Consider the following 17,553-nt stretch of genomic DNA (forward strand, 5'->3'; position numbering starts at 1 on the left):
CCTTCCAGAAATGCATCCCAGGGAAATCTTACAGGCTCTATTGAGCTTTCGCTAATCAATCATTCTTTACTTTGGCTAGCATACGAAACAGAAAAATCTATAAGAAGATTCAAAAGCATTTGCAATTGCCTTCTGAATGTTTCTTCATCACTTGGAAACATTTCTGGGATGAGACTGCTAGGTAGCCAAAGATCCCAGGTCATAAACAGGAAGCAAAACCTCTTTTGTTTTTTGAGCAGCTGAATTTCTTCCTCCTCCGTGGTTTCACAATTGAAATGGACCCTGCCACTATCAAAACGTACATCTTCGCTCCCCTGTGTAACCAGGATTCTTCTGGTTCTTAATTCTCCCTGAAGGCTGTGGCTTGCAAGTGAAGATGACAGCCATCACGTTAACTTAAAATGTTCTGCCTTTGTCCTGATGCAGAGAGACTTGAAATGTTCATAAAAAGCTCCTAAACTTCTGCAGTTCACAGGCTGAATTTTAAGATGAATACTCACAGCTTTCACTGTGCCTTAAGTGGACCACAGCTACAATTGTTCAGAAACTGCTTCTGGACAAGATCATCTGTCCAGGGATGGACAAACATGATCTGCAATGGAACATGTAGCATGACTTCATAGTAACCCCCAACATCTTTGTTCTTCTGGTAGAAGATATCCTTCCTCCTTCTCCAAGGGAAATAGTCACCAGCTGTGTGTGTGGCTGTCTAGCTGCTTTTCTCTTCCCCACAGTCTCAGGTTATTCCCATTTGAATGAGACACTCCAGGATTTAATGACCTTGCCTTACTACATCAGTGTCTTCACAGCAGCTTCTGAACACTGGCCATAATTCATAATTGTTTTCCAAATCAGCACAGAGATCTTCCATTGGATTTTTGACTACAGGAAATTTGCTTTAACAAGATTCGAAATAAGCGACCACCTCCAAACTAAGGGCATGTCTCTGAAAAGGGAAATGAAACAATGGGTCTCCTTGGTTTGCCTATGTTAGCACAGGGCATTTCTGACCAACATAATCTTTATCAGCATCAGACAAGAAAGTCATCACCATTAAACTGTTCCTACTAAAAGCGCTGTCCTGAGCAGAGGGTGAGGCAACTCAAAGGGAACAGAGAGAACTGGTTATGGAGTTAGTTTTCTCTCTTGGGGCTCAGCTCAGTTCCTCCAGAAAAGGGAGGGTTTTTTGTTTGTTGTTCTACCATTTATATAATCTATAAATGCAGGTCAACTGAGAGTGTGTGGGAATTTCTACTAATAAATCCTCTTTGACAATTGCTTTGTAGTTTCAGGATTTGCAAACTGCTAAACAAATTAATAAAAGAAACAGAAAGAAGAATTAGGTCTTCGGCAGTCATCTGACATCCTATTTTAAGCCTGTTTTTGATGACATGCCCTCTGACATTTTTTTATAATGTCAGTGACTTTTAAAATTAGAGTTCAATCAACTAATTTTCAGTGCTCTTGTGCATTGGATCTCAACAAGATGAGTCTACTAAACTGGTTTTAATCTCTTTGCTGTTGTTGCTCTCGTGCTACAAAATGGCAAAGTGAATTAAAGGACATTTTGACCTCTGAAAAACTCCACCTTTAGGAAGCTATAAGCAGGAACCCAATTATTCCTATTCCTTTCACACTGGAGAACAACCTCCTAGCGAAGGCCTCACGCGGTCTGTCTTTTGGGGAGGGTTTTATTCCTTTGTTTATCTATCTCGTAAGGCAAACATCTGTTCAAAATCAGGTAAACTCCAGTTGAAACTTTAAATACAGAATAGCTACAGTCAATTCAGGATAACTTCAGTTAGAAGAATTCATTCACCGGAGCCCTTGCACAAAGTATTCCCCATATGCAGAAAACTACAAACAACAAATTATTTTACAGAAGTAAACACACATTCAAATTTGCATTGTAACACAAGTAACTTTAAGATTGGAATATAAAAAGAGTTTCCAGAAAGGAAACAAATAGACACTGGTTACATTTTGTGCATTTGCAATCTTTTCCTTTTACATAGATGTGGCAAAGGGACAGTGTATTCGAAAAGAAATCAAATGGAAAATGTAAAAGTGAAGACACTTGAGAAGCCACTTCTGTTAGAGAAGAGATCTTAATGTGGACTTGCATCAACTGTAGGAATGACTGGATTTGACACAAGAAGATAATGCAATCAGGTTGTTACTGGTACTGATACGTAAATCAAAGCAGAGCTGCAAGAAATGGGTTGTTCAACTTCAATGAGCATTAAATGAGAGAAAGCAAATGCAAAGCATCCATGAAGTTCATGCAATGTGAGGCAAGCCCAAAGGAATTCAAAAGCCCAAGTAAACAAAACTGCTAACCAGTGACCCAGTGGGAGAAGGGCAGTTACACAGCAGCTCTGATCCCCTGCATTTACAGCTCAGCCAGCGCTTTCAAGTTTTGCTGCTATACGTACACTGACTAGGGGACAGACAAGGAGAAGAAGGAAGACGTGAAAGGGAAATACCATTATGGCAGCAAACGCTCTGGAGTAGAAAGAGCTGCAGTCACAAAGACAATCTCTTTGGTGATGTAAGTCTGTTAATACCTGGAACCAGTGTAAACTCTGATTATGAAAGCACAAGGCACCTTTGATGAGAGTAAACAAGGAATGGAAGAGTTCAAAATCCATGACATGAGTAAGAAGACAGCAACATGAAAACAAGGAGCTTCAGCAAGGCAGACTCCAATAAACACAAACTGGTAGGTAACATCATAAAGGAAGGGAGTCTAAAGGAGAAAGGAAACAAGGAAAGCTGGGAATTCCTCAAAGAAGCAACACTAAGAGACCCATTGCTAACATCTATCTCATTGCAGAACATAGAAAGGCAGGGCAAGAAGGAAGCAGGAACCCAGTCTGATCAAATCAGGCACTTTGTTGAGCTCAGGCATCAGAAGAGATGACACAGACCAGGCTACTGAGGGAAGGGTAGAGGGATGCAGAGATGCAGCTGAAAAGAAAACTTCCCCCTCCTTCACCAACAGTGACAACATAAAGGGGAGTGTTAATGGGAAGGGACAGATGACAATCTAAAGGTTGAATCATTTTGGGGAGCCAGTTCATTAAGAAGGTCAAGTGCAAGCAAGTGTCTAATGCTATGCTATTAATGTCAACTCCATGAAGGCTCAGGCTATGACAGCCTAGGAAAGAAGAAAAAAAAAAGAAAAAAAAGCACAGAGGAGTATGCTTTCAAGCTGGCTGGTCCTGATGAAATTCTTCCTTTGAATATTTACAGAACTAGCTGAAGCAATTTCAGTTCATGGAGAACATGAATCACAGAGAGCAGAAAAGATTTTAGAAGTCTGGAAAGGGGAAACATGGTGTCTAGCTCTAAAAAATTATGCTAGGGAATTACCGACCACTCAGTTTAACTTCCATCCCAACAAAAAATATTGAAACAAATAATTGAACTATACGTAAGAAGCTAAAAGGATAAGTACGAAGAGATGAGTAACAGACCCTGTTGAATTGTCAGAAAGAAATTGTGTCAAGCCAATTTAATTTCTTTGTGTGACAGGTAATGGGCCTTGGGCATAGGTGACAAGCAATAGATGCCATATATCTTGACTTTTAGTAGGATTTGTGACACCAGTGCCTGTGATATTCTCTTCAGCAATCTCAGAAAACATGCCTTAGTAACGACTCAAGGGTAGGTGTAAAACCAGTGGCACAGCCTTACTTTGAGGGCTGTTCTCAGCAGTTTCTGTCAAAATAGGAAGCCGCATCGAGTGAGATTCCCTGGGACCAACACACTGAGCATCGTCCTCCAGCTGAATGATGGAGTACACTGGAGACCTGCCTTACAAATTGTGTAGGTTGCAAGGAAGACTGAAAAAATGCTGACAGCTAAAATAATAATTTAAAAGGATCTTTACAAAGTGGAGTACTCCTAAAAATGGAATGCATCCAACAAAGATCAATTAAAGCCTTTAACAAGAATAAACAACTGCATGGACACAAGATAAGGGAACGACTAATTAGTTAGAAGTTCTTCAGAAGAAGAAAATCTGAAGTGGGTGGAATACAATGGTTTGCAAACTGGACTTACATCAGCAATGTTGTATCATTGCAAAAAAGGAAAATATCATGTAGACATAGGAATGTGGACGTTTTGCTCTTTCCACTCTACTAAGCATCTAGTGGCTTCAGCTGGAATATTGTGTCCTGTTTTGCACATGACACTTATAGAAAGATGTGGACCAAGAAGACAAAATCTAACAGAGAGCAAGCAAGAATGGTTATGATTCTAGAAAACACCTATTTCAGGGGGAAATTGAAAGAGCTTGGGCTAATCAGTCAGCAGAAGGGAAGACTGGATGAGGCATGACAAGAATCTTCATGTATAAAAAATGCTGTTTACAAAAGAGAAGGAAATAATTTGTTGTTTGCGTCACTGTGGACAGAGCAAGGAGTAACTGGCTTAAATTTCAGGAAGAAAAATGTATGTCAGCTAGCATGAGAAATTAAAGATCCACTGGTAAGCACAGTTAAGTACTAGAAAAGTCTCATCGGGGAGGCTGTGGAGCTCCATTACTGGACAGCTTTCAAACCAAATCGTATGGCAGGAATAACACATACAGGTGACTGACTCTGCCTCAGGGTAGAGAGATGGGCTTCTGATATCTTTCGGACCCTTTCAGTTCTTTTTGTAAGACTCTGTGAAAATGCTTAGGTAAAGGCACTTTGAATGCTGGTATCAACTTTGCGTTCCACTAAAAATCATGTTTGAGAGATTCAATCAAAAAAGGAAGAAATGCTTGAGGTGCATTTCCTGAAAAGTGTGTTAGCTGGTAGCTCTGAAGGATGAAATCATCAGAACTTTGCCTTCTGAGATTCAGATGGTAAGAGTATGTTATAGCAAGGGTTCTATTGGCATCAATTCACAGATATTATTTAGCAGAGAAAAAAATTCTATTGTGGCTTAAATCTTGTTAACACTTGCTCTTATAAAGCCCTGAGCATCTGGGCAACATATTCCTAGAGAGATGTGTAACCTGATTTGGGTAAAACAAGAGCAACTGTGTGGGATTTAACTTGAATGTGAAATCTCAGATTTCGATTGTGCAGACTGTCTTTAAATATGCTGGTGGGTTAAGAGACATGCTGAGATCTTAAGGGAACACTTTTAAGCACAATCCTGAAGTAATTGAATTAAATCACTCCTCCACACACCAAGTTTTCCCTGGGAGAGCTAACAATAAATACACAAATAATATATATGTGAAGGCTTCATTAAGATCACTTGCATTTGGAGTTAGATTTTTTTTCAGTCATCTCCAAATGCCACCTATTTTCTAGAGCAAATCTTTCCAATTTCTGGATAACCAGGACGGTACATGATGGTAAAGCAGTTTACTCAGGAGCCTGAATGGAAAATATATCTCACTTTATAACATACTTGTAGGAAAACTATTTTGGTGGTAGCAAGAATTGTCCCTGGGACCACAACTCAGCTTGGAGGCTACCAGAAAACAGCTCTGAGTTGTAAGGAGCTGAGGAGTTTCAAGCACTCACTTTTTTTTTTGTCCTAAGAGATCTTGATCCTACCTGACCAGAAATGTGTCAGCAGAAAACTGACATCCTTACAGAAGATCCAGTTTCCCTTGAAAGTTTTTCACAGGAGGTACAAACAGAAGAGCTTCTAAGTGTCTCTCCTTCCTTGCCCTTTCCTCCTCCAATCCATCCTTCAGCATGGTGAGGGTCTCCATGTTCTATCCTTACCTTCTTTCCCACTAATCAGAGTGTATCCCTGTTTCTTTTCAGCCCTTCTAAACGGTTACTTCTCATTCATCCATGCTGACTATAACAGCCCCTACAATGCTAAGAGTGCCACAGACTCCATTTTAATGACAGGGAACTGAAATGGGGTGTACATGCCTTAATGGATCTGGCTTTATATGGCTTTATTTGCACTTACATGAGAAGGTGGAGTACAGCCAAACCCGAAGCTGTCTAAGACACCAGACAAGAGTCAGTTTCAATTAGTTCTGACACAGCTGCTACATGCCCACAGACTTCAGAAATAAAGTGATAAGAATGAGAGAGGCCCAGCTATTGCCTTTCCTTCCCCAAAAGAAAAACCTATGACTTATTAGACATCAGGGAATCCCCATGGGTCAGTGCTGTTACGATTATCCTTACCAAATGGAAAGCTTCAGCCCAAGCATCTCCTGACACCTGGGATTTCAACCACAGAACAAAGGAATTCCAGTGCTCAGGGAATTGTGTCTGGTTTTAGCTCAGTTAAAAGCAATTTTAGGCCATTATTACTGCCAAAGTTGAAGAGATTCTGTTTTCCAAAGGAAACCAAACCACTGCCAAGTGGTCTGAAAACATGATGAGAACCATGGAGGAGATCCAGCCTTGGACTGTCAAATGTTCCCTCCCTCAGCCTGCCCTGAAGGGAAAGGCAAGAGGGAAGACGCAGACCCCCTCACGGCCTCAGACCCCCACAGAGAGGGGCTCAGACAGGGCTGAGACTGCTGGCTTGTGGTTATGGCTTGTAGATTAATATGGTGATTCAATGGGTGGTGTTTTAAGTCTGTAGGGAGCAAAGCCCTGAGCTTCCCTATGCAATCCTTTTTTATTTCCAGACAGCCCCTTGTTTAAAGGGAAGCATCTTCACCAGTAGGCCCAGCCCCTTCCTATAGTCAAGAGCAACTTGGACAGCTGCTCACACCTACTTGCAAGCCTCCTATAGTCCAAAGTGGACCTTTTCTCCCTCATTTCTATTTGGTGCTCCGATATGTTTCCAGGATGTGTACAAACTGCTGTAATAGGGGCATTTGATCGGGGTGGACAGAGCTAGCTTCAAGGTTTCACAGCCACCAAGAACAGTCCACAGTGATCTTCAGCACCTAAACCATGTGGCTGGTGGGAGCTACAGCACCTGATCTGTGCAAGAGCTAGACTTCAGAGACTGGGACCAGACCAGAGAACAAACATGGGTTCAGAAACTTGCAGAATTGTGTAGGTGAGAAGGTGCTTCCTGATGTCTCCAGTCCGCCCCCCTGCTGAAGGCATGGCCACCTACACGAGTACATCTGAGTACTTCTCTCAGAACAAAGATGCTTCTTGGCTTTAATCTTCTGTAGTGATGCATCTCTGCTGTGTTCACATTGCTTATTGTTCTGCTTGCTTGTTTTATGAGCACAATTCCTCCTGGGTTGCTAGCTGGCTTGCATCAGCACATGCGTATTTTCATATCTGTAAGAGGGAAGGATGGTTGAAATGACGTAAAAGAAAGAAGGCCCCATAAATTGCCTTGGATCTCTGAAACAGTTTCATTTCCTTTCTCTGCCAGAGATTTCCTGTGTAGCCATGGACACCTCACTTAGAACAGGATTCATCTAACCTAAGATTTTACCTGCAAAACTTATAAATTACATGATTATAGCCTACACACTTTCAGACATCATTCCATCACATCCTAAAACAGGTTCTTCATTTGGGTGGTTTGACCTAGTCTTTAACATCTGAGTTTCTAAGCCTACCACGAAGAAGAAGATAGTGCTCTGTTATTTCACAGGGGTATTGTAGGTCTCAATACAGTAAATATTTTCAGGCCTGCAGATACTAAACATGATCGAGAAGACAGAGGAACCAAAGACAGAAACCTACTCTGAGAATTTTCACTCATTCTTACTCATCCTGATCACCAAAGCTGGATATAATGTTTGCAGCACGGTTTTCTAAAAAAATTGGCAACGTTTCTTCATGAAATTTTGGCACATAGACATTTTTGATTAATTTGTTCCTTATTCAAATGTATTCAAGACAAAATTGATGAGAGCATATTTCAGCCTGTGGACTAAACATAAAACTTTTCCACATGACTATAGCAAATTAAAATTTTCAAATGTATAGTGAAATGTATTTTTGGCAAAAACGACAGCATCCTCACACATTTCTATTTAAGTAGGTTAAACCACAATGTCCAACCATAATTCTTTCAAGAATTCATATGCTCTCCAAAAGCTGGCTAGCAAATCACTTGGTATGACAAAGCAAAGTTAAATAATACTGGTGATTCTCCCTGATTGGATGAGTTCAAGCTGACAGGACTTTTTGGAATAAGTAAACACATTCTTTCTTTGCTTAATTCTGTGACTCTATAATCATAAACAAAATTCACCTGAGAAATGTTTCTGAAAGAACTCTGAAAATAAGCCTTGCCAACACGCAGGGCGAGGGGAGGTAATGAGATCCCACACCAGGGTTAGAAGACCTTTAAAATCCTGCCAGTGCTGCTGAAGGTAGACGTATCTGCATGGGGTGCTCCACAGGGATAGGAGAGCCAGGGATAACCAGCGGGGTGGCAAGACTGGCCTGAAAGGTTTGTGATTGAGGTTAGAGACAGCAGGTTTAAACCCTGAACAAATAAATGCCTCCCTGCCCGCGACAGCAAAAATTACTCGGGCTATGGGTGTGATACCAGAGCTTGTACAGAAGGTGCTGAACTGAGCCAGCTCTGAGCATCATCTTGCTGGAAAATTTTGTGCAGGAGCTCCAGCTACCCTATTGCACTGCAGATCCCGAGGAAGCAAACATTAGCAAATGCTTTTTTATGGAATTCATTTAGCATAGCTCTTTCTGATGACAGGCTGCTGGGGAGCAGAGTTATGACATCCAGAAACTGACAACAAGAGCAATAAAAACTGACATATATCATGAAAGCCAAGCTATGGTACTACGTGTAATTAACAGAGAGTATAATTATTCACCTCAAGAAGGACTTTGATGGATGCCTCCCAGTTAATTCTTTTTTTCCTGTGTTTCATCTTCTCTCTTTCATGGCAGCCAGCAAGGCTAGCTTGCAACACTCAGCTTTTTGCCTTGCTTCTCATCCAAAGATGTTGTATCTTTGTGGCCTAGAGCCAGGCTTGGACCAAGCCCAGGATCGACATTTTGTCAAGCCCTGGAGGTGTTTCGTTCGTTTCAGGCCCAGATCTTGGAGCTGAGGTGGCATTACTTTAGCATGGGACTGACTAGATAGGTAAGTGTACTGAAACTCTGAGCATGCTCGGTATCACTCTCACATTTCCAGGATGCTGAGCATAACCCTGTGAATAAAAGCAATCTTTCTTTTCAAAAAAGAGCCATGCCTCTCTTTCTTAGTGCCCACTAAACTGAGACAAAAGTTACAGCCGGATGGGGAGTGTTTATTTCCCCCAAATTCTTTGAATTGTCAGGAAATCGTAACAGAAAAGAGAGCAGCAGGAAGACTTTGAACAGTTGCCCAGTGCAAATAAGCTGCAGAGGAGGCTCTTAAAACACTGCAGTACCGTCCACACAGTGGACATGGTGGTGTTTGCTGGTGTTTTGCAATGGGAGGAGAAGCAACTGGGGAGAGGATTTGGCTCAAGCTGTGATAATCAGGGGGAGAAGCTGCTACTATACAAAATATGATCATTTTAAAACATTGCAACCATGGGTAATGTGATCTATCTGATGCACTGGGGACTGGATAGAAATTTAAGCATGGTCACATGAATTTGAAGAGCTCCACAGCCCTTAAATGAAAGAGAAATTCATAGCCTCAGGACAGAATGACCTAAGCCTTATCTTAATCCCACTGAAGGCAACTAGAATTATTCCACAGGCTTTTGGGGTGTTGGATCAGACCCCAGATGGATCCAATCCTCTGAAGAAGAGGCTACACGATCCTAACCCAGGAACTGAGACCTTTTAAAGGCAGCAGAACGTACAGTTGGACTCTCTATGACTCAGTGATGACTGAGTGCCCATGTTGCACCATTTCAAAAAGAGAAAACAGGAGTTGAAGGCAATCTGAAAAGGAATCCAGAAGAGAAAAGTAAGTTCTCATTATCACAAACCCCCTACCCACAAAACAGGGCTGAGTGCGCAAACCAAGAAAGACCTCAGAATTTGGTCAAATACACAACAAACGCAAAGACAATTGCAAAGCCAAAACGTTTTTCAAATTGTTTTCAAAGCTGTGTAACACATACTAACATCAGGAAAGTCTACACGTTTAGAGAACAGAAAGGAATGGCATATATACTTTTGTAGGCACAGAGAGTGCAGGATAAATGGCTCAGACAGGCAAACACAGCTAAACATTAATGGCATGGCTGTATTTTTTTAAATTGGGAAACTGCAATGTGTTCCAGGGAAAATACTAGGACTTGAAAATGACATAGCCCAAGTTAGTAAAAAGTGATGTGTGCTGTAATCTCTGCAGAATCCTAAACAGTCTACAGGAATCCTCACGTCTCCAAATACCACTTCGATAAATTATTAATTCCCATGTGATGCCCACCCAGAAGAAGCTATCATTCACCCTGATGAGTAGAAAAACTAAATCTGACCACATGAAAAATCAAGCACTTATTGGTACAGAAGAAAAATTTACAGTTTGAAAGAATTATGTGGTTGTAACTGAGAAGTCAAATATGCTATGGATGTGTATTGATTCACATGAATGAAATGAAGCCATAAAATCTGTATAGCATCTGATCAAAATCACCGAAGAAAGGACAGCTAAGATTTTAGCTGAAAGAAAAAACACTGAAATATTCTAAATGTTAGATATAATACATGATTTTTATTTTTTTTTGTAAGAAAAAATTAGCCCAGTCTCTAAGCTAGTGATTTTTAATACACCATTTGGATATTATACAGTGAATTTAAGCAAAGGCCATTTGGTACAAGTTCTGCTCCCAAGGTATTACAAAGAGTAATTGCACAGATCTTTGAGGGATTACGAGGTGTCAGACTTTTAATGGATGATGTTTTAATTTGGGTACAGGGAAGTTAACACAAAGAAACACTTTGGCAAGTCTTGCAGGAAACCAGAAAGAGATTGCTGATCCAGTTCATGAAATACCTGCAGGTCTAAAACAACCTTGTGGCCAGAGACTGGGCAAAGATGGCTTAATTGTGGTTCCAGATAAAGTAAGTGCAATAGCAGGACGTCCACCTGATAATGTGAATTAGATCTACACAGATTTATGGAGATACTAAACGGTATTCTATAATTCATTCCAATTCTAACTAGGGTCAGGATGTCCTTAAGGAATTCATGGAAAATTAAGCTACCTGGTATTGAGGAGATTAATATGAACTTGTTAATAAACAGTTAAAAACACTGACTATAATCCACCAGCTTAAAAATACCATAATGACTTAAGCTAGTTGGGCATTCAGCAGACATTGTCTGAAAAGCCATAATATATGCATATCTCACCTGTTTAGACTAAGATTTCTAAGCAGAATAGACAGAAGCTATTGCCAGGTTGACAAAGAAGCGCTAGTAATTGTATTTGCTTCTCTAAACTTCCTTCGATCTAGATAAATATGAAAGATACCGAGAAAAGAGACCACAAAGCACTTCGAAGCGGTTGTAAAAAATCTTTTGCCTAATTTTCACAGATACTAAGCATTAGCTTGAATTGGAAATGCAGACAGTAAGCACCTTGCAAAATCAGTCCATTTGTCTTCGGTATCATCTACAACTTCACAGATAAAGCTGATGTTCTTTTACCAGGGAAAAAGACTGCAAAGGTACAAATTGCTCTGATGCCCAGTGTCCAATGCAGAGCTATGTTCTAGGCTGAAAGCCGAAGGTTTAAAAATCTCCTTTATTTTCATTTGGGTCGTAATTGAATTAAAAATTGCATGCCAAACACTGCTATCACAGCAATGAAAAGTGGATGGTATTTAGATTCACTGAACTGTGTTTTCTGATATATTCAAGACATACAGTAAAGATCACATCAGCAAAAACTGAAATGCAGCTATCTGTGCTGCGGGATGCAGCAATTGTTTTGCAGTGCTGAAGCAGCCAGAAGAAAAAGAGGGGAAGGGAAATTCTGATTGCAAGGAGAAATAATTCAGAAAGTAGCATGTAATAATTTGTATCAGACTTTGGCCAAGACATTGATGACACATCCCTACCTTTATGGGAAATATCACACGGTCTCAAATGGCAACAAACGATCAGTACCTCATTTTGATATGACAACCGAAGGACTACTCCTCCAGCAGCACTGGGATCCGCATGCTGCAGCAGAGCATCCAGTCAATTCTGGCTCACAGAGCTTGCCTCCGTGGAGTTCATATCAGCAGGTTCTTGGGCGTCTCGCTGTCAGGAAGCTGACCCCACCTTACACTCCTTAGCTGGAGAGATCTATCACGATCACAATATTAGGTGATACCGCTTCAGGCCATAACGGATCGTGCCTCCAGAGGCAGGTGAAGGGAAGCAGCAACCAAGGTTTAAAGTTGGCAGAGTTCACAAGAAACATGAATTTAGTGATTTTCAACAGATGTCCATAACATAAAATGCAGAAAAAATGTGATAGCTATTTGTCAGACTCCCAGGACAAGGATAACAAGGTACACAATAAACTAAAATTGAGTGTATTAACTGCTCTCTATGTGGAGCCCAGGACTGTACGTCAGTGGGTTTAACAGGATAGGATACAATTAACAGACCTGTAAGAAACCCAGATGGACATACATAAGGGGTTCCTAATAATCATTAGGGCTGAAATACACTGGGAGAGATGCTGCGGGGAGCCCTGGGCTGGGAAAGCCAGGGTGGGGGATACAGGGCAGGAGGGGGTGCCAGCAGAGCTCTTCAGTGTGTGGTTGTTTCTAATCTGCTCCATCCTTCCTGCAGTTTCATATGCTGTGCGGGTTTTTGGCATCCGGGAGAAGAGCAGACATGAGTTCTACAGGCCCCTGTTATTTGAGGGGTCTTTAGGAAAGCCCCTTCCTTAATTCACCCTGTAGGACTGTAATGCACGAAGCAGGCTTAGCTGCTCAGTATGGCTGGGTGAGGACGGTGGGGAGGCGCTGCTGGTGGCACCGATGGGTGGCAAGCCCTGTGCTGGGGACAGAGGTGTGCAGACACTGCAACAAGAGCCCACAGCTCCCACTTCACTTCCTTCTATGCTCCTGGGCGTTTCGTGTATCATGTCCCTCGCCCACTTATTCCCAGCTACTGAGTCACGGGTTCCCGAGGCTTCTTCTGATCTGCATTGAAATGCTATTTCAAGAGCACACAGGTTCAAACGCTCTGCTTCATGGTCTCCTTCTCACAGCTTTGTTTCCCTTTCTGTCCCCCTCCTTTTTTTCTCTCTTCCCCTTTCCTCATTATTGTGGCAAGGGAAGGAAAGGAAAGAAAACACTTCAGAAATGAAAGATTAGTTTGCTGTATCATAAAGATGAGCTTTGTAATCACTTTCCTTTAAGCAAAGAATTAAAAGATAATAAAAGCCCTAATTAAGGACCTCGTTAGCTTAACTAGATTTTCATATGCAAAGCGATGTTCGCCACGTGCTGCCGCCGCCTGAAAATGTTGCCTGGCCCTATACGGAAAGCACCTGTGCCAACTCCCAACCGTATTCTCCTTCGTTTCACTTCTCTTTATTTCTTTCCTCCTCCTTTCTCCTCTGTGACAGATTTCAGCAGGCTCAGCCTGACATGAAGACGCTTTGCACTGGGAGCACACGGGGCAGACTCAGCATACCTTATGGACCACATGTAAGTAACCCCTGAGACCAAAGGGCACGTAAGAGAGCAGAAAGGACCGACCAGACACAGCTGGACTGAGAACACACAGGCTTGGCCCAAGAGGAAGACAGCAGTAACTGCTCAGTCCCACCTGGTCCTATGGCACATGGGGACAGGCCAGGTGAAGGACAGATTCGAGTCCAGCTGAGCACACAGACGCTTTGAGATGCTCTGAAGTGCTGCTGAGCAGAGCCGGAGGGAGCACGTGCTGCCTGGGGCTGGTCCCCAGGTCTTGCCCCTATACAAAAACAAGTGAAGATTGGGGCAAAGACTTGAAGTAAGGGTTTGTTTTCATCCTTGACCAGAAACAAGTAAAGCTGGATCCTTGGAAACACTCTGAAGGGTTTTCCAGAGCTCTGTTCTTGGTCCCACTGACCCTTTTGCAGTCTAGCAGGGCGGCAGGTACGTGTTTGGGAATGTGCTTAACAGGGGCAATTAGGAAACCATTATACGCTAGTAATGCGAGCACAGGTGAGCGAACAAAATGCCAGGCGAGCAAGCTGGCTGGCCTGGCTGAGCAAAGAGCACTGAGTTATCTGCACGGGCAGGCAGGCAGGCACTGCCCAGCAGAGGCCACGGCAGAGCAAGAAGCGAGCGTCAGCGTGGCTGTAACAATCCGATAAATTCCTACAGCTGGGAACTCAGCACGAGATGGGAATCGGGAATTTCATCCTCGTTAGAACTGTAATCGGAGCCTCATTCTACTCCGTTTAAATCCTGCTGTGAACGTGAGCCAAAACCTCATGGTGCTGAGCAGGGAGGTCACCCCAGGGTGACAGTGAGTGACAAGCCGGCCAGAAGCAGGGAAGGCAGGAGGGAAGACACCGAGGCAGACACCGGTGTGGCCCAAATGCTGCTTGTAAAGGTATGCAAAGACCTCCACTGTGAGGTCTCCAGCTTTCAACATTTTTTCATTTTTATTTTTATTTAGAGAATAAGAAAGAGAACAGGCCAGTGCTGACTAGAGATGGCTTTGAAATGGAGCCTCGGGGCTCAACCTCAGCCTTCAGCTGGAGCCCCCCAGTGCGACAGGCTGGGCACTCTCACCCCAAAGCCAGTGGATCACAGATCCAGAGCCTGAATCACCCATGATAAGATCAGTACCCCCTGCCTCAACTTTATTTTAGGCTGAGACCTAGGGAGACCCTACAGAGCATTTCTAGATTGGAGACTCGGTCGATCCATTTATTAGCTGAGAATTTTCTTTGTTTAGTATAATTGATTCTTGCCTTTCCTCTACAAAACATGGGAGTGGCTTGATACAGTGGTTTTAATTTAGTCTGGAAGAGAGGCGAAGAGCTATAAACCAGATCCAGCCACTGCATCCAGCATTCAGACACCAGACTCCTGGCTGGGGCCATCTCTAATCATTGTACGTACCCATGCAGAAGAGGAAATTGCCAATATGCCTTAAATATAGTTTAAAAATAATCAACGGTCAAAGTACTTCTACTACATTATGGATTGAGAGTGAGGCAATTTGTTACCGAGGGTCAGGCAGACTACCTTAATTTGGCCTTCCACCACTTCCCACCTCGTGGACCAACAAGTGTATCATAACTATTAGAACAACTTCACAGAATGTTACAATTACTCATGTCAAATGAAAATGTAATGCAGTTAACGCGCATGCTGGCTCCCTGCTGCTACTGCTGATGATTATTGCTATTAGAGCATGACCAAACAGTCATTCAAATATAAACAGCAGATTTGTTTTGATGGTGTTCGTGGCCCATTTTATTCGCTTGCTGCGAACATTAACACAAATGGCTTTGGTTTGCAAGTCTGTCCCTGGGGAGACAGACAAAGTCAGGAGTACCGTTGTGCTGACTACATCGCAGCTGAACTACCCGCGCTGCAAGGTTTCGCGTGGTGCTCTGGAAAACTCGAGAGCCACCTAATCGGTGAGAAACAGCAGAGCTATTTCAAGTGCGAGTGGTGGTCGCGCAAGGTGAGCAGACAGTACCTGAACAAAAAATCGTGGCAGTCCTCTGACAGGCAGCTCTCACCAAGGCAATGCTCCTACCAGCCTCTCGGTAAGCGCTTAGGAATGACAGCTACATCGAAACGGGGCACCCGGCTCATTCGCTAGACTTTCTGATCCAAAGCCTGCTAAAGGAAAAGGTATCTGTCCGTTGACTTAAGTGGTTTGTGCTCTGCTTGCTGTGAAAAGATTACTTGATTAAGAAGATTAATTATTATTGTTGCTCTCACTTCTGTGTTGCTCTTTAGTGGACTTCCTTATCTCTGCATCGGTCTCCAAGATGGGAGCTCTGGTGCTCTCTCCATCTTGCCTGAGCTGCTTACTGCAAGTGGATTTCGCCTCATAAAGATCAGAGCTAATCCTAATGGCCACCGATGTGATTGCATTGCGCAGCCGGCTGCAGAACCTCTCCTCTGCAGAAGGACGGATGCAGGAGGTGGCAATCCCATGGGGCCAGGGATGCAAATAATCACCTAAATGCACCAAGGGTAAGATGCCTCCCAGGTGCTTTGGTAACAGCTCCTGTTTCTCTCTGTCGCAGAAGCACATACTCACGAATACACACTGAGAAAAGGCTGGGACCCTTGCACATGGCAGGACTGGCTCTGAGGCCACAGTCCCCCAGCTGCACTAATTCTGATGGTTTTGTGAGGGGTGCCAGTCTCCTCTGAGGCGTACAGCGCCCTGGACGGTGCTGCTGGCTGGTGCAGACGGGACGGCTCAAGAGCCTGAGTCATGAAAATGAGTAAGAATACAGGAAATGCAGCAAGCAGATGTTCTTCGAAAGCCTTTTTGGTGGAGTGTTAGATACAGGATATTAATATCTTTAGGATATAAAAGGCAGACAGAGTAGATAAGAGTGCTGGCTCGATATGAATATGGTGCTTGAGGATTCATTGCCAAGTTGACTTCTAGTATCAGTTAAAGGAAAGGTTAACTAGCTGTGCGACATGCCAAGAGCTAGGGATATTGGGGGGTGGGTTCATTCACTGTCTCTTCCACTAGAAGCAATGGGAACCAAATGAAGTGGGCAGGTATGGAGTAAATGCAAAATAAAGCACTCAGAGCATGGTCCAGCAGTGGAACTCCCTGTCCCAGGACATGGCATGGGCTGGGAGCACACCGCAGCTCAGCCCATGAAGAACCACCCAGCACGAAGCAGACACTGCTGGCTCAGAGGTAGGTCCCTGCGCTGCAAATCACCGGAGGCTCAGACAGTGTAACAGAGAAGAATCATTATGAGCCTACACCAATTCTTAATTTTTTCTCTTGGCATCTGCTATAGGTCACTGCTGGAGACATATGGGGGAAAGGCAGCGAGATAGATCCTGGTTCTGCCTCATACAGCGCCTCTTATGTTACTGACTAATTGGGTGAGCTGTACTGCTCAGATCCTTAAGCAGGAAGTTAGGCATGTCTGTGCTTGGAGAGCTATGAAATGACACGTTTCTTTTTCTTTCTCTTGTCCTTTTTTTTTTTTTTTTTTTAATTGCATATGCTGTTTCATGGAGCCCACTGACCATCCCTAAGAAAGGAATGGGAGCAGCCAGCAAAGTCTGAACCGGAACAGAGAGTCACATCCACACAGCACCAGGACGGGCTGTGATGAGGTGACACAACCACTGCGCATACCTACACCCACTCACTGATAAAGTAATTCCAGCAGGAGATGTGTGCAAGCAGCAAAGCCATCCTGAGGAAATCTGGGAGCTGGAAGTGCCAGCACAGCATGACAAGGTACTCTGAGGATCTTTCTATATGTCTAGGTGAATGTAAGATAGCACAGGCAGAGCAAGTGCAAATGTGAGATAAATATATGGAGGTGTGCAGGTGTGTATCAAAGGAAAAGGGGAGAGAGAGGAGACTATCTGCAAATATTTTTTACAGTGCACATATTTATAGTGTTTATCAGAATCCATCCATCCATGCAGTCTACAGTAAAGTGCAGCCTGCGTGGCAGCGGTTTGTCTGACATCAGGTATGTGCAAGTATCTTCCAGGACTGTGC

At 43.1% G+C, this 17,553-nt stretch overlaps 1 protein-coding gene and 1 long non-coding RNA gene across 4 annotated transcripts in view; one reads left to right on the plus strand and one right to left on the minus strand.

The window, feature by feature from the left end:
- Positions 1-17,553, minus strand: part of LSAMP (limbic system associated membrane protein) — a 966,851-nt gene that overhangs the window by 767,913 nt on the left and 181,385 nt on the right. The window lies entirely within an intron of this gene.
- Positions 1-17,553, plus strand: part of LOC310892235 — a 54,686-nt gene continuing 37,133 nt past the window's right edge. The window contains exons 1-2 of one of the 2 annotated variants that reach the window (XR_014577980.1): positions 1-16,034; positions 16,555-17,553. The exon at positions 16,555-17,553 is cut by the window's right edge and continues 22,164 nt beyond it. This is a non-coding gene — a long non-coding RNA (uncharacterized lncRNA). The other variant, XR_014577979.1, reaches the window with a different exon arrangement.

The sequence above is a fragment of the Anser anser genome (genome assembly GCF_964211835.1).
Source record: "Anser anser genome assembly, chromosome: 1".
NCBI lineage: Eukaryota > Metazoa > Chordata > Aves > Anseriformes > Anatidae > Anser > Anser anser.